The following is a 25,654-nucleotide window of genomic DNA, read 5'->3' as shown; positions in this document are numbered from 1 at the left end:
TATAAAGACACATGTGCATGTTTGCTATTGTGAACAGTGCCACAATAAACAAAGACTTGCAACCAACCCAAATGCCCATCAATGCTAGACTGGATAAAGAAAATGTGGCACATATACACTATGGAATACTATGCAGCCATAAAAAGGATGAGTTCGTGTCCTTTGCAGAACATGGATGAAGATGGAAACCATCATTCTCAGTAAACTGACATAAGAACAGAAAACCAAACACTGCATGTTCTCACTCATAAGTGGGTGTTGAACAATGAGAACACATGGACACTGGGAGGGGAACATTGCACACTAGGGCCTGTTGGGGGCTGAGGGGCTAGGGAAGGAATAGCATTGGGAGAAATAACTAATGTAGATGATGGGGTGATGGATACAGCAAACCACCATGGTGTGTATATACCTATGTAACAAACCTGTGCATTCTGCACATGTACCCCAAAACTTAAAGTATAATAAAAAATAAAAGAAATGCTAAAAGAAAGTTCTAAATCCTGAAATAAAAGTCTGTTATGCACCAAAATAAAACCTCTTGAAAGAAAGAAACTCACAGGCCTATAAACAATGACTCAATGAGAAAAGTAATATATCTAGGTAACAACATGAGTAATGGAAGAATACCTCACATTTCATTATTAACATTGAATGTTCCTGGCCTAAATGCTCCACTTAAAAGATTCAGATGGAAAGAGTAGACATCATAAACAAAATATCTGTTATATTCAAGAGGCACACCTAACATCTAAGAATCCATATAAACTCAAGGTAAAGGGGTGGAAGAAGATATCCACACAAATGCAAATCAAATACAAGCAGGAGTAGCTATTCTTAGATTAAACAGATTTGAAACGACAGTAAAAAAAAAAAAAAGACAAGGTCATTATGTAATAATGAAGGATAAATCCAAGGTGAAGATTTTACAATCATAAGTGTCTGTACATGTAACACTAGAACTGAATTCATAAAACAATTGCTACTTGACCTAAGAAATGAGATAGACATCAACACAATGATCGTAGGGGACTTCAATACTGACAGCACTGGAGAGATCACTGAGACAGAAAGTCAACAAAAAACAATGGACTTAAACTACACTCTAGAACAAATGGACCTAATAGACATTTATAGAACATTCTACCCAAGAGCTGCAGAATATACATTGTTCTTATCAGTACATGGGACATTCTCCAGAATAGACCATATGCCTAGGGCCAAAGTACAGAGCCCACACTCCTGAAGGAAGGGACGCAGGACTAGCAGCATTCACCCCAAACTGACTGAAGAGTCCTTGTACCGTAAGTAAACACAAGCAGTAGCCAGGCAGAACTTGCCAAGAGCAAGGAGCAGTGGTGGCCATGGGACAAGACTCTTCTGCTTCAGGAAAGGGGAGAGTAGAGTTTGAAGGGCTTTGTCTTGTGGCTTGGATGCCAGCTTAGCTGCAGTACAATAGAGCACCAGGTAAATTCCTAAGGTTCCTAACTCCAGGCTGTGGCTCCCAGGACACAAGTCTGGCTGGATTTGCCACCTGCTGATTGCAGAACCATTGGGCCTTGAACAAACAAACATAGGCAGTAGGCAGGCAGTGGTCACAGTGGGCCTTGGGAAGACCCAGTGCTCTACTGGGTTTGGGTCTTACTCAGTGCAGTCCCAGTGGTAGTGGCCACAAGGGTGGTTGTGTCACTGCTTCCCAAGCATTAGGCTGCTCAGCACCGCCCCCCCCCCACACACAGACTCTGTTTGTTAGGGGAAAAGTAAAGGAAGAGAAAGAGTCTTTGACTAGTAATCCAGATAATTCTCCCTGATCTTACCTAAGATGACAAAAGCACTGCCTCTGTGCATCTGCAAGAGCCAAAGTGTTACTAAGCTCGAGGTGCCCCCTAATGTGCATATGGTTACATTCAGCAAACGCTTAGATGTCAACACCCCGACAGCCTGTATAGCGACAGTGACCAAAGTCTTAGATCACAACATTCAAGTCCCTTTGAATATCTGAAAAACTTTCCCAAGAAGGATGAATACAGACAAACCCACACTATTCTATGGGTTCATAAATCTAGGAAATCTCAACTAAGTATTCTGCTCAGGGTATTACAAGAGTAAAATTAAGGTGGTGACTGGCCTGAACCACTTTGACTATCTTTAGTTTCTCATGTGAAAAAAAATCAACTTCTAAGTTTTTTGGGGTTTTTTGAAGAATTCAGTTCTTGCTATAGTTTCGATGTGATTCCCTTCATATTCCAGAGAGCAACAATGGGTTGAGTCCTTCTCAGGCCTTAAATTTTTTTCTACATTCCTTTTCTGCTGCGTCTTTCTACCTCATGTTCTGCTTTTAATGGCTTATTACATTTGGCCCACATGGGTAATTCAGGAAAATCTCCCTATCTTGAGTTCATGTGCAAAGTTCCTTTAGCCATGTAATGCAACATATCCAAAGGCATGACACCAGAGGATGAATTCATGGGGGCCAGATTTCAGCTTATCATATATAGAGTAAAGAGGAACCTGTGAATTGGATAATTTACCAGCCATTCTAGCCTCTTTTGATAATGTTTCCTTATACTGCAGAGGCTGGAACCTCTCTTGCAGCTGTGGCTCTGGATGTGATTTATATCATGCCAATCAGATATACTCACAGACTTGAACTTGGAACTTAGGGAAAAAGGAGGAAGGCAGCATGTGAAGAATCAACTTTGGTGGGAATTGAAGCTAATGCTGGCACAGTTCTGGGATCAACAGCTATAGTAGTGACTTCTTCATTTAGCAGGCAGCTGTAATAGAAACTAATCAACACACCAGACTGCCCTTGATTGCTTTTCAGATACAAAAAATATCTACTAAATATCTTTATAAGGACATGACAATTTTCAAAAGTTACCTTATGTAATGGAGATAGTACTATTCCCATTTTGAGAACTGAAGAAATGGAGATCAGTTGTTCAGGGGACTTGGCCATGGTCATATTCAAGTTTAAAGTTCTCACCATTGTATGACAGCCCCCTCCTCTTCCTCCACAAAAATTAGAATCATTGTTTCTACACTTATAGCTTATTTCCATATTATGAATTCTGACCTTGACTTTATATGTAACACAGCTGTTTTCAAACAGCTTTCTCATCCAGCTTTATTTGATGTCAGGAGACTTTACTGGGGACTCATGGGGATTATGGATTAGGGGGAATGGAGGTGAGAATACCCTCAAGGAAATGCCCAGTGATAGCCAGCACTGAACTTGCAATTTCTAGTTTCAGTGTATACTGGAGAGAGTCTCACCTTTCTACCCCTTGCCTACACAGAGTGGAGCGACCTCCCAGTCACCATGTTAGTTCAGAAAGACTGTTCCAGAAGCACAAAACAACCTGGGTTCCATAGACATGGCTGCACCTGCTGCCACAGAGATAAACAAGATGCTCTGGCAGGTCAGCCAGAAGAGACAAAAAGCTGGGCTGTCACATTTGTACTATGACAGATGTCTGCATTCATATAATGTGAGATTGAATATGTGGGGCTGGAAGGGGCAGAGAAATGCCACATTTTTATAATTTTTGATGCAAAGGATATTACAATATTGTCAAGTAAAAGTTGTTATTTGTGAAAATACAGAATTGCTTCTTTTGGGAAAATAAAACATGAGTGAGGAAAGGAGGAGCTGTGAGTCTAATCCTGGAAAAGGTAAAAGCAGCCTCAGGAGGAATCCACATGATTAAATTGGGAAGGGGCTTGGGGCCTGGGTGCAGGAGAAGTAAGGAGGAGGCTTGGTCCTAGACCTAGAATGGAAATTCTTGGAAGCAGAGCCAATGTCTTTCTCATTCACGACTATATTCGTAAGGATTAGGAAAGTGTTTGCCATGTTGTAGTCACTTACTATATATTTTCAAATTGCTACTATAAATAGTTACTGGAACCAGACTGTATAAAGCAAGTGTTGGAAAACTATAACCATTTGCCAAATCTGGCCCACACCTATTTTGGTAAATAAAATTTTACTGACACACAGTCATGCTTCTTTTCTCTATATTGTCTTTGGCTGCTATTGCCCTGAAATGGCAGAGCTGAGTAGTTGTGGCAGAGACTATATGGTCCCAAAATTGAAAATACTTTTTATGTGGCTCTTTAAAGGATAAGTTTTCTTCCATTTTTAAAAATAGATACAGGGTGTAAAAGTGCAGTTTTGTTACATAAATATATTGCAGAGTGGTAAAGTCTGGGCTTTTGATGTAACATAACCCAAATAGTATACATTCTACTCAATAGGTAATTTCCCATCCCTTACCCCTCCACCTTCCCACTTTTTAGACTCTCCAATGTCTATTATTCAACTCTTATATCCACATGTATATATTTACCTCTCACTTACAAGTGAGAGCATGCAGCATTTGACTTTGTTTCTGAGTTACTTAACTCATGATAATGGCCTCCAGTTCCATCCATATTACTGCAAAAAAACAAAAAACAAAAAACAAAAAAACAACACGACTTCATTCTGTTTTATGGCTGAGTATTCTATGGTATATACATATCACATATTTTTTCAGTCCTCTGTTAATGGGCACTTAGGTTGAGTACATGACTTTGCTATTGTGAATAGTACAGTGATGGGCATATCAGTGCATGTATCTTTTTTATAGAATTATTATTTTTTTCTTCTGGTAGATACTCAGTAATGGGATTGCTGTATTGAATGGTAGTGCTATTTTTAGTTCTCTGAGAAATCTCCATACTGTTTTCCATAGAGGTTGTACTAATTCACATTCCCACCAACACTATATAAGCATTCCCTTTTCTCTTTATCCCTGCCAATATCTGTTGATTTTTGACTTTTTAATATTAGCCGTACTGACTTATGTAAGATAGGATAGTATCTCATTGTGGTTTTAATTTGCATTTCTCTGAAGATTAATGATGGTGAGCATTTTTTATTTATATGTTTGTTTGCCAATTATATATCTTCTTTTGAAAAATGTCTGTTTATGTCTTTTGCCCACTTTCTAATGAGGTTGTCATTTTCTTGTTGAGTTGCTTGAATTCCTTATAGATTCTCTGAATATTAGTCTTTTGTCAGATCCATGTTAATAGTTTGCAAATACTTCTTCCTATTCTGTATGTTCTTTGTTGATGCTGTTGATAGTTTCTCTTGCTGTGCAGAAGCTTTTTAGTTTAATTAATTCGCATTTGTCTAATTTTGTTTTTGTTGTTTGTGGTTTTGAGAGGTGTTTATCATAAATTCTTTGCCTAGGCCAATGTCCAGAATAAATTTTCCTAGGTTTTAGGATTTTTATAATTTTAGGTCTTATATTTAAGTCTTTAATCTATCTTGAGTTAATTTATGTATGTGGCAAGAAAAAGGGATCTAGTTTCACTGTTTGCATATGGCCACTCAATTTTTCAGCATCATTTTCCAAATAGGATGTTCTCTCTCAAGTGTTTATTTTTGTCCACCTTTTCAAAGATCATTTCGTTGTGGATAGCTGACTTTATTTTTGGGTTCTCCACTCTGTTCCATTAATCTATGTGTGTATTTTTATGCCAGTACTATGCTTTTTTTGGTTACTATAGTCTTATAGTATAATTTGAAATCAGGTAATGCCTCCAGCTTTGTTCTCTTTGCTTAGGAATACTTTGACTTTTAGGTTCTTTTTTGTTGCATATAAACATCAAAATTGTTTTTTCTAATTCTTTTAAAAAGAATGTTTGTAGTTTCAAAAATATTAGATTGTTTTCATGCTTAGAACTTCCTTGAGCATTTCTTGTAGGGGCCGTTTAGTGGTGAAAAAATCCCTTAGCATTTCCTTATCTGGGAAAGACTTTATTTCTTCTTCATTCATGAAGCTTAGTTTAGCAGGATACAAAATTTGTTGTTGGCAGGTTTTTTCTTTAAGAAATTTAAAAATACAATCCAAAAAAATCTTATTATTTGTAAGGTTTCTGGTGAGCAGTCCATGGTTAGTCTGCTGAGACTCCTTCTATAGTTGATTTGATGATTTTCTCTTGCTAATTTTAGCATTTTTTCCCCTTCACATTGAGTTTAGATAGTAACTATATGTCTTGGTTATTGCAAGATATCCTGTTGGAGTTTTCTATTCCTCTTGTATCTAGATGCTCAGGATATTCAGATGAGACAAACACTGTTGTCTATCTCTGGGCTGCAGTGTAGCTGAGTGCCACGAAGAACAACTGTCCCACGGCTTACTGCCGGAATATCTTCCGCACAGAATCTCCTCCCTTAGTCCAAAACACACAGTTCTTCTACTCTTCACCTCAGGTACAATGCTGCTCTATGCAGAGGGGGAGGAAGCTTGCCTTTTGTGTAAACCTAGGCCTTGCTGGAACACTCCTGTTGGGGAAGCAGCTGCCCCTAATATCCCTAGAATGGCCATCCTTCAGTGTGCCTGCCAGACTCCCCTGGGTGCTGCTATGGCTGTTCTCACAGCGGTGGGTAGGTAACGAGGAGAAATCCCACTCTCCACAGTCATGCCCAAGCACCAAGGCCAACACACTGCCAATATCTCCGCTGGAGGCAGTGTAATCACCCTCAGCCCACGTGTGGGGAGCTCTTGTATATAGGAAATCAGGCACTCTGTTTTCTTTTGTCTCAAGGGACAAAAAACTAAGTGGAGCTCTCTTAGGGTGCTGCGCTCTGTCATTCCCTAGGAGCAGCAGTCTGAGGGCTAGTCCACTACGAACCCTGCAGCTCCACTGGGTCCAGCCAGCCCTGTGTGACTGCTGCAATCTGAGTAGGTGCCAAGGAACGTCTGTAGGGGCTCCAGTGATGTGGAGACACAAGGGCAAGATTCCCTTGGCAAGACACAGTCCCCCAGTGGGTACACTTCTAGTAGGGTACCTGCTACTGCCACTTGGTATATGAGGTGAGAGCAAGTAACCTAGTATAAGCTGGTAGTTTGGTGTATTGGCCCCAAGAAGTTCCCAAGTTGCTGCACATATGGGCATTTGGGTTCACAAGGTCAGAGAAGCTGTCTCACAGTTGAGATACCAGCAGTGCTCTGCAGGTGCAGGGGAGTAAAAAACACTCTCAGCTACCCTTTTGAGCTACTACCATGTCCGTCTCTGACTGAGTTCTGCCAGCCCCTTGGTTCCTTCTTTTTCTGTGCCGTGACTACTTCCCAAAAGTTTTCTACTAGGCTCAAGCACTCTCCACTTGAGTCCATTTGAGTTATGATTATTCACCTGCAAATTTGATTCTTATTTCTGAGAAGAACTGCTATCTGACATCTCTAGTCAGCTATTTTCCATGCATGCTCTGTAACAGGAAACATTTCCTATCCCTTTACACCAGGGTGTAAAGCATTATTCAAAGAAGCTACCTCAAAGCAGATGGAGAAAGATTCCTTTTCTCTGACTCCACATCACCCTTCAGCTATCAGTATGTTCCTTTACTCCCATTTAAAGAAAAACTTTTTGAAAAAGTTTTCTATACTGTGTCCGATTCCTCTCCTCACATTTTCTTTTGAATTGAATCCACTTAAACTTTTACCTTCATTGAAATTGCTCTTAGCAACATCATCAGTGTTGTGAATTTAAAGGTAAAATTTTCAGGTCTCATATTATCCGATTTAGCAGCAGTGTCTGACATGATTGGGCACACTTGAAATATTCTTTTGGTTTTGGCTTCTACAGGACCACATTTCTTGCTTTGCTGGTTGTTACTGCTCAGCATCCTTTGCTGATCTCTTTTCTTACCTTCCTGGCCTCTTAATACTGGGTGCTCCAGGGTCAGTTCTGGTCCTCTTATCTACCTAAATTTCCTTGGTGATTCCGTCTAGTTTCACAACATTAATTAACATCTATACATTTATAGCTTCCAAATTTCTGTCTCTAGCCTGGATCTCTCCTCTGATTCATACAACCAATTTGGCATCTTTATTTGGACATCTCCAAACAGAACCTGTTCAAACTGAAAACCTGATAATCCCTCCTCAAACCTGCTACCCGCAAAGTCTTCTGCATTTCTGTTCATGTGATCTCTATTTTTCCAAGTGCTCGGGCCAAAACCCTTTGATGATTTTTGACTCCTCTTGTTCACACTTCACATTCAGTGCATATGCAAATTCTGTTGATTCTGCTTTATCTAAACACCACCCACTTCTTAACATCTCTTTTGCTAAAGTGGTAGTCCAAGTGATGTGGTTTGAATGTGTCTCCCAAAGTTTGTGTTGGAAATTTAATCCCCACTGCAAAAGTTTTGAGAGGTGGGACCTTTAAGAGTTAATCATGGGAGTTTTGTTTTAATGAATGGATTAATGTCATTATATCAGGAGTGAACTGGTTATTGTCAGAGTGGGTTTGTTATAAGTTTGGTTTCCTCTTGTTCCCCTTCACTCTTCCTTGCCCATGAGATGCTTTTCACCATGTGAGAATGTGGCAAGTAGACCCTCATCAGATGTGAGCCACTTAATCTTGGACTGTGAACAAAATACATTTCTTTTCTTTATAAATTACCTAGTCTGTGGTAGTCTAACAGTATTCAACAAGCTATGATCCCAAGCCATTGCCATCTCCTGCTTGAATTAAAACAGCTTTTGATTCGTCTGAGCTTTTACCCTTCATCTCCCTGATCTATTCACAACACAAGAATTACAATATTCCTGTTTGTATGTAATTTAGATCACATAACTCCCCTATTTGCAACTTTTCAATAGTCCCATCTGACAGAATAAAAGCAAAATTCCTTTAAATGGCCTGCATGAACCTATGTGCTCTGGCCCTATTATCTCTCTGTCCTTATATACCACCACTTTGTCAGGCATGAAAATGTGCTCTTAAGATCTCTTGCTGCAGAGAGAAGAATTGACTGACAGCTTCAACTGCTGTGGTCAGAAATATATCACTAAATTCATGACAAGGCCATGCTTCCCATGGGCTTCTCTCAGTCAATGACTAAGCATGGCCAGGATACTTAATATAGGACAATTCATAGAATATTCAGAATTCCTCCGATGGAAGGCTTTAGCTCATGGACTCCCCATTATCCTGTTCAGAACTTTTCTAGCACTGTGCTGCAATCTGAGACTCTTCATACACAAACCTCTTTCAGAGGAATCAGACATGGATTATGGTCTGAGGCTTTCCCTACCTACTCTGAATCCCCTTTCTTTGCCCTCACAAGCCTTTTTCCCATCAAATAAGCTATGAGCATCTTTCAAAACTTTGTAAAGTTATGACACACTTTTTCATGTTCTTGAGTACATTGACTTTAATTTGGTATTTACCAGCTATTTCTCATGTCGGCAGTGAGTTCCAGAACTGTTTTACACTGCAGCACATTAGCTATACGAAGTCAAAGTTATAAAGAGTTCATATTAGGGCAAGAAATACCCCTACCATTTGACAGCTAACTCCATTAGATGAATGTTTCTAAAATACAAAATGGTTGCTTTAGCTTGTATATTTTTGTGAAACCTCTAATGAGCAGAACCTCAATTTAGCAATATAAGGTTGAAGAATTACTGTGTTTATAACTGCAAGTGAAATGTCAGCGTTGAAACAGATGTCAAATTTTATTCAATTTTCTAAATTAAAATACATAAATTTGACTCTTTTGAAACTTGAAAGAACTGTTTGATTAAAAACAACCACTGAGGAATGTGAAATTTTATCGAATGGCATCATTAAACATCTAAGACTATTTGAAGATGTTTGAAAAAAATGTTTTCTATTGAGAAATAAGGATTATTAACTGGCTGAGGACCCACTTGTTGACTTTCTCCTGGGAAAATATTTTGTTTGAATGATTGTTGCATATTATTAGTGAGTCAAGGCACAGATAGGTTTGGTGTCTGGTAAGGGCCTGCTCTCTGGTTCTATATGGTGTCCTTTCCCTGTGTGTTCACATGGTAGAAGGGACAAGGGAGTTCTCTGAGGTTTTCTTTCATAAGGACGTTAATTCCATTAATGACAACTCTAGTCTCAGGATCTAATCACCTTCCAAAGATCACATCTCCTAATCACATCACTATGAGGTTAGAATTTCAACATACAAAATTTGTGAGACACAAATATCTATACCGTCATGCCAGTCTTGCTTCTAAAGCAGGTTATTGTGAAGACAGACATTGGAAAAGGTAACTGCACTAATGGCAGTTGGCTATGTGGCATTTTCTAGGAATATTAACCATGCTGAAGAATTCAGACTTGTTACATTTTGCAGAATAAGCTTTGGAGGAATAAGTATGAGCAAACATGAGGACTAAAATACATTCCTTGCTATCCCTTCCTCCAGACTCTCTCCTCAGCAGTGGTTCGTGGCCTAAAAGTGAAGTGTTCATTATATTTGTTCATAGTACATTACTTTCAGCTCTCCTATTTTTCACCTGTAACTGTCCACTATGTATCCTCATCACTCTGTTAAAAAGTACCAAAGTGGAGGTGTCAGAAACACTATAATACCTTTAAAGTAATTGGACTTTTTGCTCTGAATTGGGAACATAAGAGACATATTAAATGGAACATGCCAAAATGCTAAGGCAGCATGAGGGAGACCATCTGTCTCAATATTTTTCTAGTTAATTTTAAGTGAGCAAAAGTTTAAAAATACGTTTTCCTAGTCCTTGCATCTTCACAGAGGAAATCTATTAAAGCAGGAGCTTTGCCATTTGCCATTCCCTCATCTGTCTCCCTGAGTTACCAGAATTTAAATGAAGTGATGAAGCATCTAGGAAGAGAGAGGGGGTTTGGAGGAGGGAGAGTGTTAAAAAGTGATAGAGTTCTTTGCTGACTGTATTAGTTTCCTATTGCTGCTGTAACAAATTACCACAAACACACTGGCTTAACCAACACAAATTTATACTACAGTTCTGCAGGGTAGAAATATAAAATGGGTCTTACTGGGCTAAATTTAAGGTATCCACAGTGCTATATATTTTTTAAAGGATATAGTCTTGAAGTTCTCTGGTAGATTAAAAAATAATTGTTTCCTTACCTTTTGCAGCTTCTAAAAATACCCCCACATTCTTCAGCTTGTGGTTTCTTCCTCCATCTTCAAAGCCAGCATTGTTGCATCTGTCTGGCAGAAAGGACATTGTTTAAGTACATAATGGGTAACAAAACCAGAGTACAATTTGTTAGATGAAAATTAACCATAGTGTTAATCTCTTACATTTGTTAAGCTTAGCACAACTTAAATTTCATAGTCCCATTTCAAAAGTGAATGGCTGGTTCAGTATTCATTTTCTTAGCTTACTTTTTATTTTAGTTGTTTTTGGGAAACAAGTGGCTTTTGGTTACATGAAGAAGTTCTTTAGTGGTAATTTCTGAGATTTTGATGCATGTATCACCTGAGCAATGTACACTGTACCTAAAGTATATTTTATCCCTCACCCCCATCCTCCCCTTCCTCATGAGTCCTCAACATTCATTATATCATTCTTGTGCCTTTGCGTCTTCATAGCTTAGCTCCCACTTATATGTGAGAACATATAATATTTGATTTTCCATTCCTGAGTTACTTCACTTAGAGTAATGGTCTCCAGCTCCATCCAGGTTGCTGCCAATGCCATTATTTTGTTCCTTTTTATGGCTGAGTAGTATTCCATGGTGTATACATACCATATTTTCTTTATCCACTCGTTGGTTCATGAGCATTTAGGCTGGTTTCATATTTTTGCAATTGTGAATTATACTATGATAAATGTATGTCTGCAAGTGTCTTTTTCATATAATGACTTCTTTACTCTGGGTAGTTAGCAAGTAGCGGGATTGCTAGATCAAATGGTAGATCCACTTTTTGTTTTTTAAGAAATCTTTATACTGTTTTCCATAGTGGTTGTACTGGTTTACATTCCCACCAGCAGTGTGAGAATGCTCCCTTTTCAACAAATCCATGTCAACATCTACTGTTTTCTTATTTTTTAATTATGGCCATTCTTGCCATAAAATAATGGTATCAGCAGCAACCTGGATGGAGTTGTAGACCATTGGGTTCATTCAAAACCTTGTCTTTGAGCTCCTAAGTTCTTTCTTCTCTTTATTCTAGTCTATTCTTGAAACTTTCCACTGCATTTTGTATGTCTCTAAGTGTTTCTTTCATTTCCAGAAGTTGTGATTGTTTTTCCCTATAATAGCAATTTTTCTAAGAATTTTCAATCCATATTTGGTATTGTTTTTAAAACTTATTTAGCTTATTTTTTTTAACCTTTTTATGGTATCTCCTTGAATAGCTTAATAATCAACATTCTGATTTCTTCATCTGGTTATTCAGAGATTTCTTCTTGTTGTGGATCCAGTATTGGGTGGCTGGTATGATCTTTAGGGGATGTTACAGAACCCTGTTTTGTCATATCAGAATTACTTTTCTAGCTCATTCTCATTAGAGTAGACTATTTCAGTGTAGAGGCCTGAAACTCAAGGCTTTCTGTTCAGATTCTCTTATCCCATAGGATGATCCCTTGATGTGCTACTCTCCTCCTTTTCCTTGAGATGGGGCTTCCTGAGAGCCAGACTGCAGTGATTGTTATTGTTCTTCTAGGTCTGGCCACCCAATGGAGCTAATAGGCTCTGGGCTTGTGCTGGGGAATGTCTGCAAAGAGTCCTGTGATCTGATCCATCCTTAGGTCTTCCAGCCCTGGATGCCAATACCTGCTTTGGTGGAGGCAGCAGGGAAGTGAAGTAGAACTATATGAGAGACCTTAGTTGTAGATGTTTAGTGTGCTGGCTTTCTTGAATGGTAGTTATGCTAGCAGTGAAGTTGTCGTGTGGACATCCTGAGGACCTCTGGTTAGCCAGGATGTTGTAGGCAGTGGAATTAGCTGTTGTCTCTCCTTGAGATCAGGAATATCTTGTCATGAGATGGTGTAACGGTCTGGGTTTGTTCGCAGCAGAAGGTGGCACTTTCAAGAGAGCACCAGCTGTAGTAGTAGTAGGGGTTCTATGCTTGTCCTAACTTGGTCAGGGTAAGTATTCTGGTTTCTCAGGCAATGGGTGGGACCATAAAGCTCTCCTGAGAGTTTCTATCTTTTGTCATTGGCTACCAGGGTGGGTAGAAAAATACCATCATGTAGGAACAGGGTTAGGCAGGTCTGGGCTCAACCTCTCCTTGAGGGGGCTTGCTCTGTGGTCTCTGTGAGGATTGGGGGTGGTTCTCAGACCAGTGGGGTTATGTTCCAGAGGGACCTCTGCTGTGTCATATAGTTTGCCAGGGAAGTGGGGGATAGCTGAGAGTCCTGATCCAGCTCCTAGGCAGTTGACAAGGACTTCCCACAGTGCCCCCCCACCCTCAGTTTGCATCAGGCCATGAGCTGCCCACCAAGAAAGCAAGCATAACTTCACTCCTCCCTGTCTGCCCACTCCTTGGGCTGTGGCTCCTGTCCTCCTGTGCTGGAATCTGCAGCAGTTCCCATTCATCTGCGGGACTCCACTCGAGAATTCATGCCCAGTCCAAAACACTACCAACTTCAGTTGGAAACTTCCCTCACCCTGCTACCCCTCTCCAGTTTTGCTGGGTACCTTCCCTGAGGGCCCCTGTGAGATACAGTCAGGGATGGCTTTCATAAGCTAGAGCTGGACACTGGGAGTGTCTGCAAGGCACTTTCCACTGCTACTTCTACTTTTAGGTTTTGCACCACTCCCTAAGTCCATTTCAGCTCTAGGTAAGGTTAAATCCTCTTGTGATCTGGATTTTCAGATTCCTCAGTGTCAGTGTATGTTTAGAGGCAAGTTTTCCTTCTCTCACACTTTGGGAAATTATAATTTTTAGCCTGTCCTGCAGAATTTGCAGCAGCATGCTGCTTCTTTCAAAGGATACGTGAATTTTTTCGGTATTCCTGGTGTGTTCCTATGGTGGATTTTGGAGCAAAAGATCACAGTGTGAGTCTCCACATGCTGTTTTGTCTGTCCAAGTGGGAGCTGCATGTTAGCCCTGTTTTCTATATGCCATCTGCATTTATTTTTAAGAACATTTTCCCCCTCAACTTGTTTACCTCTATAAGATTGATGGTTGCTTATGTGTTAAGTCAAATATGCAATTGGTGAGTAGGCAAAACTTCTTTGTTATGACACAAGGAACACGTTTATTACAGATATTTTTGGAAAATATATATAAGCAAAAGCAAAATGATAAAAGTCATCAGCAATCTCACAATGAAAAGTGAATCACTGGTAACATTTTGGTACATATTCTTCCAGCATTTTCTCTATGCAAATATACAGAAAATATAATATATATAGTATTTTAAAACATGTTCAAATCTCTTTAACACCTGGAGATTATTTCATGTCATGCCATTATATATTTCTGGCATTTTAAACTAATGATTAGGTATTATTCCATTATATGAATGTGTCAAAATGTAGCTATTTTGTCAGTGACAGAAATTTACATTTCTTTGGATTTTCCCTATTAAAAACAATTTTGTGTTGTGCAAATATCTTCTTATTTTCGTAAAGGTAAACTTCTAAAAGAGGAAGCCCCAAGGTGAAAGATCGTATATGGTTTAAAGACTGTTAATATATCTTGCCAACCTTTTGTGGTATAACACCTAAAATTAGGGACTGATAAAATATGCTGCCTTGACATCTGGTAAAATCAGGAGGGCTTCAGATGGCCTAACTGAAAATTCCCTTCCCTACTCTCCTTCTCCAGATAAGGTTTCCCCCCAAACAATTCCTCTTATTACCAGGAACAAGTGCAGTTCCTGCTTATCCCTGAATAAGTAGTTTCAGTTCTTTTCCAGCCTGCAGCTGGCAAACAAGACAATCACACACTCCCACAAGGACCAGGCACATTTCACTCTTTAGATACTGTAAATCCTGCCTCCCACATTGACTACTTGTTCACTCTCTTCACAAGTGCAACCCCTGTTTGGCCCTGCATGGTACGTAGTATTTTCCTCCACTGGATTGTGACTGACAAATTGCTATTGATCTCACCTGTTCAGTATCAGGTATCACATGTTTGGCCATCTCCGTAACCCTAGGGTATGGGTCCCTCCCTCATCAATGAGGTAAAGAACAGGCAATTAAAACACTTACCTTCAGAAAAATTAAATTCACTTTATGTTGGTTGTTCTAAAGCATTTGGAATGATGAATCCTACACAAATCTTATGAAAATTCAGAATTCCAATCCAAAAAAAATGAGCTGGTGTTCAAACATACACATTTTGCATGCAATTTCAGATTATTTAAGGGATCCTCTGAAGCACCCAGAATGACTCAAGAATTTGTGAATTTTTGTTAAAAACATATTTTTACTGGCTCAATTTTAAAATGCATCATTTTGGTTCCCTTGCCATGTAAAATGTGCTTCCAGTAGCTTACATTTCAAGACATTTTTATAACCATGTTACTCCATATATTACCATATAGATGGACTCAATGTTAAATATGTGAGCAGAACAAATGTCTTGCGGATTCTGTTATTACTAAAATTTTTAAAAAGTGGGTTTTTTTTCTGGAAAACAGCACTGGGAAAAAGAGGGCTAAATGTGCTACAATTTCTTGTGTCTGCTTCACATCAGGCCCCATGCTACACACTGTTTGAGAAGTAGCTCCTTTAATCTTGCAAGGTTATGAGAATGATGAATATAGACTGCTGCCACACAGTAGGTGTTCCATTAATTGAGAAGTAATGAGGTACAGTAGAATTTGGATTTTCACAATAGAATGACCTGAACTTGAGTCTCAATTTATCTACAGCATAATCTTAGTTTACTTAACCTCTCTGTAAAAATTAAAAACAATAATACTTACCTTGTATGATTTATGGATATTAATAGTGAATGCTGATATGTATATATTCATATTTATTTTTACCTTTAGTATCTAGCACTGGTATACATCACTAAATTTTTAATATTACCACTTCTCTTTGCAGAAGTGGAAACAGGTCTAGAGAGAACGTTCCAGAATGTTGCACAGACAGTAACATCATGGTAATAGACTTGATATCAGGGTCTGAGTCAAGCGAAAGATAATCATAAACAGATTCTAATTAGATTAATTTTCAGAATGTGTATGGTTTTCTGAAATTTCTATCAGCATACAAACATCTGTCAAAAAATAAAAGCTCAGGGCTAGGGAATAAGAATACATTTTCAAATTTTTTTAAGTTTATATATGTTTAAAGGTTACAAGTGCAGATTGCTTACACGAATATATTGCATAATGGTGAAGTCTGAGGTTTTAGTGTAGCCATCACCTGAGTGGTGAACATACCTAATAGGTGATTTTTTTTCAACCCTTACCCCCTCCATTGTAAGTATCTAATGTCTATTATTCCATTCTGTATATTCATGTATACCCATTGTTTAGCTCTTACTTCTAAGTGAGAACATGTGCTATTTGACTTTCTGAGTTACCTCACTTAAGATAATGGCCTCCAGTTCCATCCATGTTGCTGCAAAAGACATGATTTCATTGTTTCATAACTGAATAGTGTTCCATTGTGTATATACCATATTTTCTTTCTTTAATCCTCCATTGATAGTTTGTTTCCATGACTTTTCCATTGTGAATAGTGCTGTGATAAACATCAGAGTGCACGTATCTTTTTGATATAATAATTCCTTTTCTGTGGAGTAGATACCCAGTAGTGTGATTCCTGGGTCAAATGGTAGTGCTGTTTTTAGTTCTTTCAGAAATCTCCATGCTGTTCTCAATAGAGGTTATAGTAATTTACATCCCTGACAACAGTCTATAAGTGTTCCCATTCCTCCACATACTCGCCAACATCTGTTGTTTTTTGACTTTTTAATAATAGCCCTACTGATGGTGTAGGATGATACCTCATTTTGGTTTTAATTTGAATTTCTCTGATTTGTGATATTGAGCATGTTTTCATAAATGTATTGGCCATTTGCATGCCTTATTTTGAAAAAATGTTATTCTTATCCTTTGCCCACTTTTTAATGGGACTGTTTGCTTTTTTGTTACTGTTGAATTGTTTGAATTTATTGTAGATTCTGGATATTAGCTATTTGTCAGATGCAACATTTGCAAACATTTGTAGGTTCTCTATTTGTTGTGGTTTTTTCATTGTTCTTGCTGTGCAGAAGCTTTTCAGTTTTTAGTTTAAATAAATCCTATTTGTCTATTTTTAGTTTCATTATTTTTGCTTTTGATGACTTGGTTATTATTTTCCTAGGCCAATGTCCAGAAGAATTTTTCCTAGATTTTCTTCTAGTACTTTCCTAGTTTGAGGTTTTACATTTGGGTCTTTATCTTGAGTTAATTCTCGTATGTGATGAGAGGTATGGATCCAGTTTCATTTTTGTACACATGACTACCCAATTTTTCCAGCACAATTTATTAAATAAGATACACTTCCCCAGCATATATTTTTGTTTAACTTTATTGAAGATCATTTGGTTGTATGTAGGTGGTTTTATTTCTGGGTTCTCTATTCTGTTCCATTGATGTATGTGTCTATTTTTATACCAGTACCATGTTGTTTTGGTTACTATAGATAGAATTGTAGGATAATTTGAAGTCAGGTGATGTTATATCTCCAGGTTTTTTCTTTCTGCTTAGGACTGCTTTGCTATTAAGTCTCTGTTTCGGTTTCATAAAACCTTTAGGATTTTTTTTTCTAATTCTGTAAAAAAATGACATTGGTAATTTGATAAGAATTTCATTGAATCTGTGGATTTTCTTGGTCAGTGTGGTCATGTTAATGATATTAATTCTTCCCTTTCAAGTGCATAGGATGTTTTCCCATTTGTACATGTAATCTATGATTGCTTTTTATCAGTGTTTTGTAGTTCTCTCTATGCAGAAAGTGTATTCGGCCATACTCGCATTGCTATAAGGAAGTACCGACGGGCCGGGCGCGGTGGCTCACGCCAGTAATCCCAGCACTTTGGGAGGCCGAGGCAGGTGGATCATGAGGTCAAGAGATCGAGACCATCCTGGTCAACAAGGTGAAACCCCATCTCCACTAAAAATACAAAAATTAGCTGGGTGTGGTGGTGCATGCCTGTAGTCCCAGCTACTCGGGAGGCTGAGGCAGGAGAATTGCTTGAACCCAGGAGGTGGAGGTTGTGGTGAGCCGAGATCGTGCCATTGCACTCCAGTCTGGGTAACAACAGCGAAACTCCATCTCAAAAAAAAAAAAAAAAAAAAAAAAGTAGTACTGACACTGGGTAATTTATAAAGAAAAGAGGTTTGACTCACGGTTCTGCAGGTTTTATAGGAAGCATGGTGCTGGCATCTGCTCATCTTCTAGGGAGGCCTCAGGAAGTTTACAATCATGGTGGAAGTCAAAGGGGGAGCAGAAACGAGAGAGTGGAAGGGAAGTGCCACACATTTTTAAATCTCACAAAAACTTACTATTATGAAGACAGCACCAACCATGAGGGGTTTGCCCCATGACCAAAACACCTCCCACTAGTTCCCACTTCCTGCATTAGGAAGTACAACTCAACATGAGATTTGGGAAAGGACAAATGTCCAAACTATATCATTCTACACTTGGCCCATCACAAATATCATGTCCTTCTCACATGGCAAAATGCAATTACACCTTCTTAACAGTCCTGCAAAGTCTTAACTCATTCCACCATTACCTCAAAACTCCAAAGTCTGATCTGAGACAAGGCAAATACCTTCCACCTATGAAACTTAAAAAAAAAAAGAAAAAAAGTTATTTTCAAGAGACAGTGGGTGAATAGGCATTGGGTAAACGTTGCCATTCCAAAGTGGGAAACTGGCCAAAAGAAAGGGGCTACAGGCCTCATGCAGGTTTGAAACGAAGCAGGGCAGTTATTAACTCTTAATCTACGTTGACTCCATGTCCCACATCCAGGGCACACTGGTACAAGGGGTGGGCTCCCAGGACCTTGGGCAACTCTGCCCTTGTTGCTTTGCAGGTTTCAGCCCCTAAGGCAGCTTTCAAGGCCTGGAGTTGACTGACTGTGGCTTTTTCATGCTGAGGGTGCAAGTTGACAGGGGGCATACCATTCTGGAATATGGAAGGCAGTGGATCCCTTCTCATAGTTCTACTAGGCAGTGCCCCATTGGGGACTCTGGGTGGGAGCTCCAACCCCACATTTCCCATTGCCACTGACATAGTAGGAATTCTCTGTGGGGGCTCTACTGTCAGGCTTCTGCTTGAGCACCCAGAATTTTCCATAGTTTCTAATAACTAGGCAGAGGCTGCCAAGTGTTCAGTCTGACATTCTGTGCACCTAAACGTTTAACACCATGTGGAAGCTGCCAAGACTTACACTTGCTTTCTTGAAAGTAGCAGCCTGAGCTTTGTCTGGGCCCCTTTGTGCTACAGCTGGAGCAGCTGGGATGCTGGGATTCTGGGAGCACTCTCTTAAGGCTATTTAGAGCAACAGGGTCTTGGGCCTGTGATAGAAGGGGCTTCCAGGAGGGACTGTAAAAAGCCTTCAAAGCCTTTTCTCCGTGGTCTTTAATATTAGCAGTTAGCTCTGTTTCATGTAGGCAAATATCTCCAGAAAGTAGTTGCTCTACAGCTTGCTTGAATTCCTCTCCCAAATAGCTGTTCTTTCTTTGCTGTGTGGCCAGGCTGCAAATTTTCCAAATTTTTACACTCTGTTTCCTGTTTAAATATAAGTTCCAACTTTAATTTCTTTGCTTCTGCATCTGAACATAGGCTGTTAGAAGCAAAATCTTGAACACTTTGCCTGCTCAGATGTTTCTTCTGCCAGATACCCTATGGGTCAAAACTCTCAGGCTCAAACTTCCACAGACCTCTAAGGCATGAACAGAATGTAGCCAAGCTCTTTGCTAGAGCATAGCATACCTGACCTGTGCTCCAGTTCCCACTAAGTTTCTCATTTTCATCTGAGATCTCAGCAGCCTGGACTGCACTGTCCATATCACTATTGGCGTTTTGGTCACATCCATTTAACCAGTCTGTAAGAAGTTTCAAACTTTCCCTTATCTTCCTGTCTTCTGAGCCCCTCAAACTCTTACAACCTCTGCTTGTTACCCGGTTCCAAAGCTGCCTCCACATTTTCACTTATCTTTATCACAATGCCACAGTCCTCAGTACCAATTTTCTGTGTTAGACCATTCTTGCGTTGCTATAAAGAAATACCTCAATCTAGGTGACTTAGAAAGAAAAGAGGTTTAATTGGCTCATGGTTCTGCAGGCTTTAAAGGATACATGATGCTGGTATCTCATTGGCTTCAAGGAGGCCTCTAGTCAAGGCAGAATGTGAAGGGGAAGTAGGCTTGTCACATGCTGAAAGCAGAAGGATGGGGGAGGTACCACACAGTTTTAAAAGATTATGTCTTAAGAGAACTGGCTCACTATTAAGACAAGCACCAACCATGAGGGATTTTCCCCATGACCCAAATACCTTCCACCAGGCTGCACCTCCAATACTGGGGATTACAATTCAGCACTGAGATCTGGGCTGGGAAAAATATCCAAACGATATCAGAAGGGATACCACGTTTGACAAAAAATAGAGGATCCGCTATAGCTGTAACAGTTTAAGAATGCTCGGGGAGCAGAGGCTCACTGGTAAATCATTTAGAAAATCTAAGTTGATGATTCATTCTCTGAGCTTCTGCCATGGTATTATCCCTTAGTGGGTTCCTCTGGAGTGATACAACTGCATGCTTAAGGGTATCTGCTATATTTGACCCTGAGATTTTGCATACATTTTGTAATTTAAGCCCTGCGTCTGAAGAGGTATACTTATCTCCATTTCATATGATGAAATTGAAAGTCTGAGAGGTTAGTCACCTACTAGGAAGTAGCAGAGGCTGGAATGCAATCAATGACTGGCTGACTGCTCTTACCTAAATTAGCTGAGGAATAAAATTACTACAATTATATATTAATAACTATTACAGTGACCAAGTATTGAGTATTTACTGTGTGCTAGGCATTCTGCGTAAGATATTTCATTTAATCCCCACCGGACAGAAGATATAGATAATGCTATCACCCCTATAATGAAGCAGGAACAGAGGTTCAAAAGAGGCAAAGTGACTTGGTCAGTCTAGACCATACAGGGAATTGAGCTAGTTTTCATGCTTTCATTTCTTATACCAATAATTAAGTATGGATAAGACCACAAATTATTTGAGCTCGAATAGGAAAAAATTTATCACACAATAATATCAAAAATACTTTTCTATTGCACCAGTGATCTTATTTAAAGCAATGTAACTTTCATATCCTACCTGAAGTAAATGTATGTAATAAATAAAATTAAGGACAATTTACTATCTTAATCATTTTTGCTAGAAAGTGTTATAGAAATAACTGGCTATAAACATTTTGGTTAATTTTTATCTTTTAGAATGTATATTTTATGTTACATGTAAAATAAGATATGTATTTCCTATATGATTTATAGACACACAAAAAATATGGGATAGAATGATTTAAATTTTCCAAGAATTTCTTCTAATGCCGAGTACAAGTCACAGCTTGTCAGAGATGAAGAGATGAGTAAACTTAGGCTCATGTAGTGATGTCTACTCTAATCCTTTTTTGTAGATACAACTCACCTTTTTTTCTCTGCACAAGGTAAGGTATTATCTAGATATGGCTTCTCCAACTCTTTTTTTTTCTTCCACAAATAATGAGCTTCTAGGTATCAGGGCAGATGATTCCAGGTGAGAAAGATTCAAGAGTTCTAGAGTTCATGAGTGAATCCACCCGAAGTTTGTGGAGCTCGCATGATGTTCAGTTTGGAAAGTTAAAATTGGAATGCTTTTTACTGCAAACAATAGTTATAAATATTGTTTCAAACAGTAGGTTGTAAGATTTACAATAAAGACCTCTAACAGTTATAAATTGAAAATACTTTGTGCAATCTGAAATATCTCTTCTCCAAAAGATTCAAATGTTATATGGCAAACCAAGTAGTTTCTCACTTTTGCTGCCCTGCTTAAATTGAGCTGGTGAGTTCTATGATACCTTTTTGGTCTCTTGGATGAATAAATCATGGAGATAGTGAATTCATGAGTAACAAATGCTGATTCTCTTTCTGATGCATGCTTACATAAAATTAGCTCACCTCTTTTGAATATGAGACTTTTTGGCTGAGGTTGATTAGAACTGGGTAATTTACGGTAAAGTTGGACATTTGCCCTCACTTTTGGTAAACCAGTCTTTTTGCATGAGTCATATACCAAGAGATGTCCCTGACATCTTCAGCGGCAGAAAGCCTGAAAAACAAGATAACTACTTATTGATGAGTAGAAAATGAGGCTGGGTGTTTACATAGTTAAATAGTTTGTGGTCATTTACAAAGCAAACTATGGATTCAATGCAATCAAAATACCAATGTCATTTTCCACAGTTAGGAAAAAGCAATTCTAAAATTTATACAGTACCAAAAAAGAGCATGAATAGACGAAACAACCCTAAGCAAAAAGAACAAAGCTGGAAACCTCACATTACATTACCTCAAGTAATACTACAAAGCTGCAGTCATGAAAATATCATCCTGCTGGTTCTAAAACTATTGGTTCTGAACATGGTACTAAAAATAGATGATACATAGATCAATGGGATAGAAAAGAGAATCCGGAAACAAAGCTACATATCTATAGTCAACTGATCTTTGACAAAACCAACAAAAACATACACTGGGAAAAGAATCCCCTTTTCAATAATTGGTGCTGAGAATATTGGATAGCTATATTACAGAAGAATGAAACTGGATCCTTCTTTCTTACTGTATGCAAAAATCAACTGATGATGGGTCAAAGACTTAAATGTAAGACCTAAAACTATAAAAAATACTAGGAGAAAACCTAGGAAAAACTCTTCTGGAATTGGTCTAGGTAAATAATTTATGACTGAGACTTCAAAAACAAACACAATGAAAACAAATAGACAAGTGGGACTAACTCAAACTAAAAAGCTTCTGCACATCAAAAGAAATAATCAACAGACTGAACAGGCAACAAGCAGAATGGGAGAAAATATTTTCAATCTGACAGGGGACTGATATCCAGGATATACAAGAAACCCAGACTCAACAGCAACAACAAACAACCCCATTAAAAAGTGGGTAAAGGACACGAACCAGACATTTTCAAAATAAGACATATAAATGGCCAACAAGCATATGAAAAAAAAAGATTCAACATCAGTAATTGTCAAGGAAATGCAAATTAAAAAAGCTATGAGATATCATCTAACAGCAGTCATAATGTCTTATTAAAAAGACAACATGTAATATATGTTGGCAATAATTCAGAGAAAAGAGAATGCTTATATACTATTGGTGGACATGTAAATTAGTACAGCCTTTATGGAAAACAGTATGGAGATTTCTCAAATAACAAAAAATAGCGCTGCCATTTGATCCAGCAATACCACTGTTGGGTATCTACCCAAGGGAAAAGAATTCATAATATCAAAAAGAAGATACCTGCACTTGTACGTTTATCACAGTAGTATTCACAATAGCAAGACATGGAATCAATGTAAGTACCCATAGAAAGATGACCGGATAAAGAAAATGTGAGATATATATATATATATATATATATATATATATATATATATATATATGCAGTGAAATAGTACTCAGCCATCAAACAGAATGAAATTCTGTCTTTTTCAGCAACAGAGGGCTGGATAAAGAATATGTGATAAACACACCACAGAATAATATTCAACCATAAAACAGAATGAAGTTATGTCTTGTGCAGCAACAGGAATGGAACTGGAGGCCATTATCTTAAGTGAAATAACTCAAAAAGTCAAAAATCACATGTTCTCATTTACACATCTGAGCTAAATAATGTATACACATGGATATACCGTGTGGAATAATAGACAGTGAAGACTTGAAAGGGCGGGAGGGTGGAAAGGGAGTGAGGGATGAGATATCACTTAACGGATAAAATGTTTAGTATTTGGCTGATGGTTCCACTAAAAACCCAGACTTTGCCATTATGTTATGTGGATATGTTTCCAAGTAACAAAATTGCACTTGTATCCCTTAAATGTATAAAAGAAAAAAATTAAATACATGATATGTGAGCATTTAAAACACTTTATCTTGAGCAATGAAGTAGGAAACTATTCAAGCTTGTGTATTACACCCATGAGTCATCTGCTCCAGGTCCAGTCTACTTTGCTTATTAAGTTGCTGACCCAACAGGTAGCCAGCAAAAAGGCCTCAGCCCAAATAAAAGGTTAGTTAAGCTCGTTTTACTTTCATACTGAAACGTGACTTTATATATATCGTATTCTTTTCTAGACTATTTTTTGAGCTGCCGTGTAAATATAACTAACACATTCCCCAAACATATGGCTCCTGCTCAAGAGTTTCATTGCTAGTGATTTCCTTATTACCTAGCTACGGTTTGTAACAATCTGAACAAATTAGAAGGCAGTTTTTTTTCAAAAAAAAATTAAATTTTAAATTAAAATGAATATATGCTTATTATCAAAACTTTGGAAATACAAATATATACAAATGACATGGATAATAGATAATTTTATAACCCAGAAAAACAGTTACGATGCTGGTGCATTTTCTTTTTTTTTTTTTTAATTTTTTATTGGATTTTAGGTTTTAGGGTACATGAGCAGAGCATGCAAGACAGTTGCGTAGGTACACACATGGCAGTGTGCTTTGCTTTTCTTCTCCCCTTCACCCACATTTGGCATTTCTCCCCAGGCTATCCCTCCTCACCTCCCCCTCCCACTGGCCCTCCCCTTTTCCCCCCAATAGACCCCAGTGTTTAGTACTCCCCTTTCTGTGTCCATGTGTTCTCAGTTTTCATCACCCACCTATGAGTGAGAATATACAGTGTTTCATTTTCTGTTCTTGTGTCAGTTTGCTGAGGATGATGTTCTCCAGATTCATCCATGTCCCTACAAACGACACAAACTCATCATTTCTGATTGCTGCATAATATTCCATGGTGTATATGTGCCACATTTTTCCAATCCAGTCTATTATCAATGGGCATTTGGGTTGATTCCAGGTCTTTGCTATTGTAAACAGTGCTGCAATGAACATTCATGTACATGTGTCCTTATAGTAGAATTATATAAGAATTATATAATTATATATATACTCATTTTATTTCATTGAGTTGGTCTTCGACTTCAGATATTCTTTCTTCTGCTTGGTCAATTTGGCTATTGAAACTTGTGCTTGCTTCGTGAAGTTCTCGTATTGTGTTTTTCAGCTCCTTTAATTCATTCATATTCCTCTCTAAGTTATCCATTCTTGTTATCATTTCCTCGAATCTTTTTTCAAATCTTTTTTCAAGGTTCTTAGTTTCTTTGCATTGATTTAATACATGATCTTTTAGCTCACAAAAGTTTCTCATTATCCATCTTCTGAAGTCTAATTCCGTCATTTCGTCACAGTCATTCTCCGTCCAGCTTTGTTCCCTTGCTGGTGAGGAGTTTTGGTCCTTTCTAGGAGGCGAGGTGTTCTGGTTTCGGGTGTTTTCCTCCTTTTTGCGCTGGTTTCTTCCCATCTTTGTGGATTTGTCTGCTGGTCGTCTGCATAGTTGCTGACTTTTCGATTGGGTCTCTGAGTGGACACCCAGAATGTTGATGATGAAGTATTTCTGTTGCTTGGTTTTCCTTCTACCAGTCTAGCCCCTTCGCTGTATGACTGCTGAGGTCCGCTCCAGACCCTGCTTGTCTGGGGTGCACCTCTAGCAGCTGTGGCACAGTGAGGGATGCTACCAGTTTCTTTTTCTGCTATCTTTGTCCCACGATGATG

This window comes from Callithrix jacchus, chromosome X, assembly GCF_049354715.1.
Source record: "Callithrix jacchus isolate 240 chromosome X, calJac240_pri, whole genome shotgun sequence".
NCBI classification, from domain to species: Eukaryota; Metazoa; Chordata; class Mammalia; order Primates; family Cebidae; genus Callithrix; species Callithrix jacchus.
Note: the sequence above shows the minus strand (reverse complement) of the source record.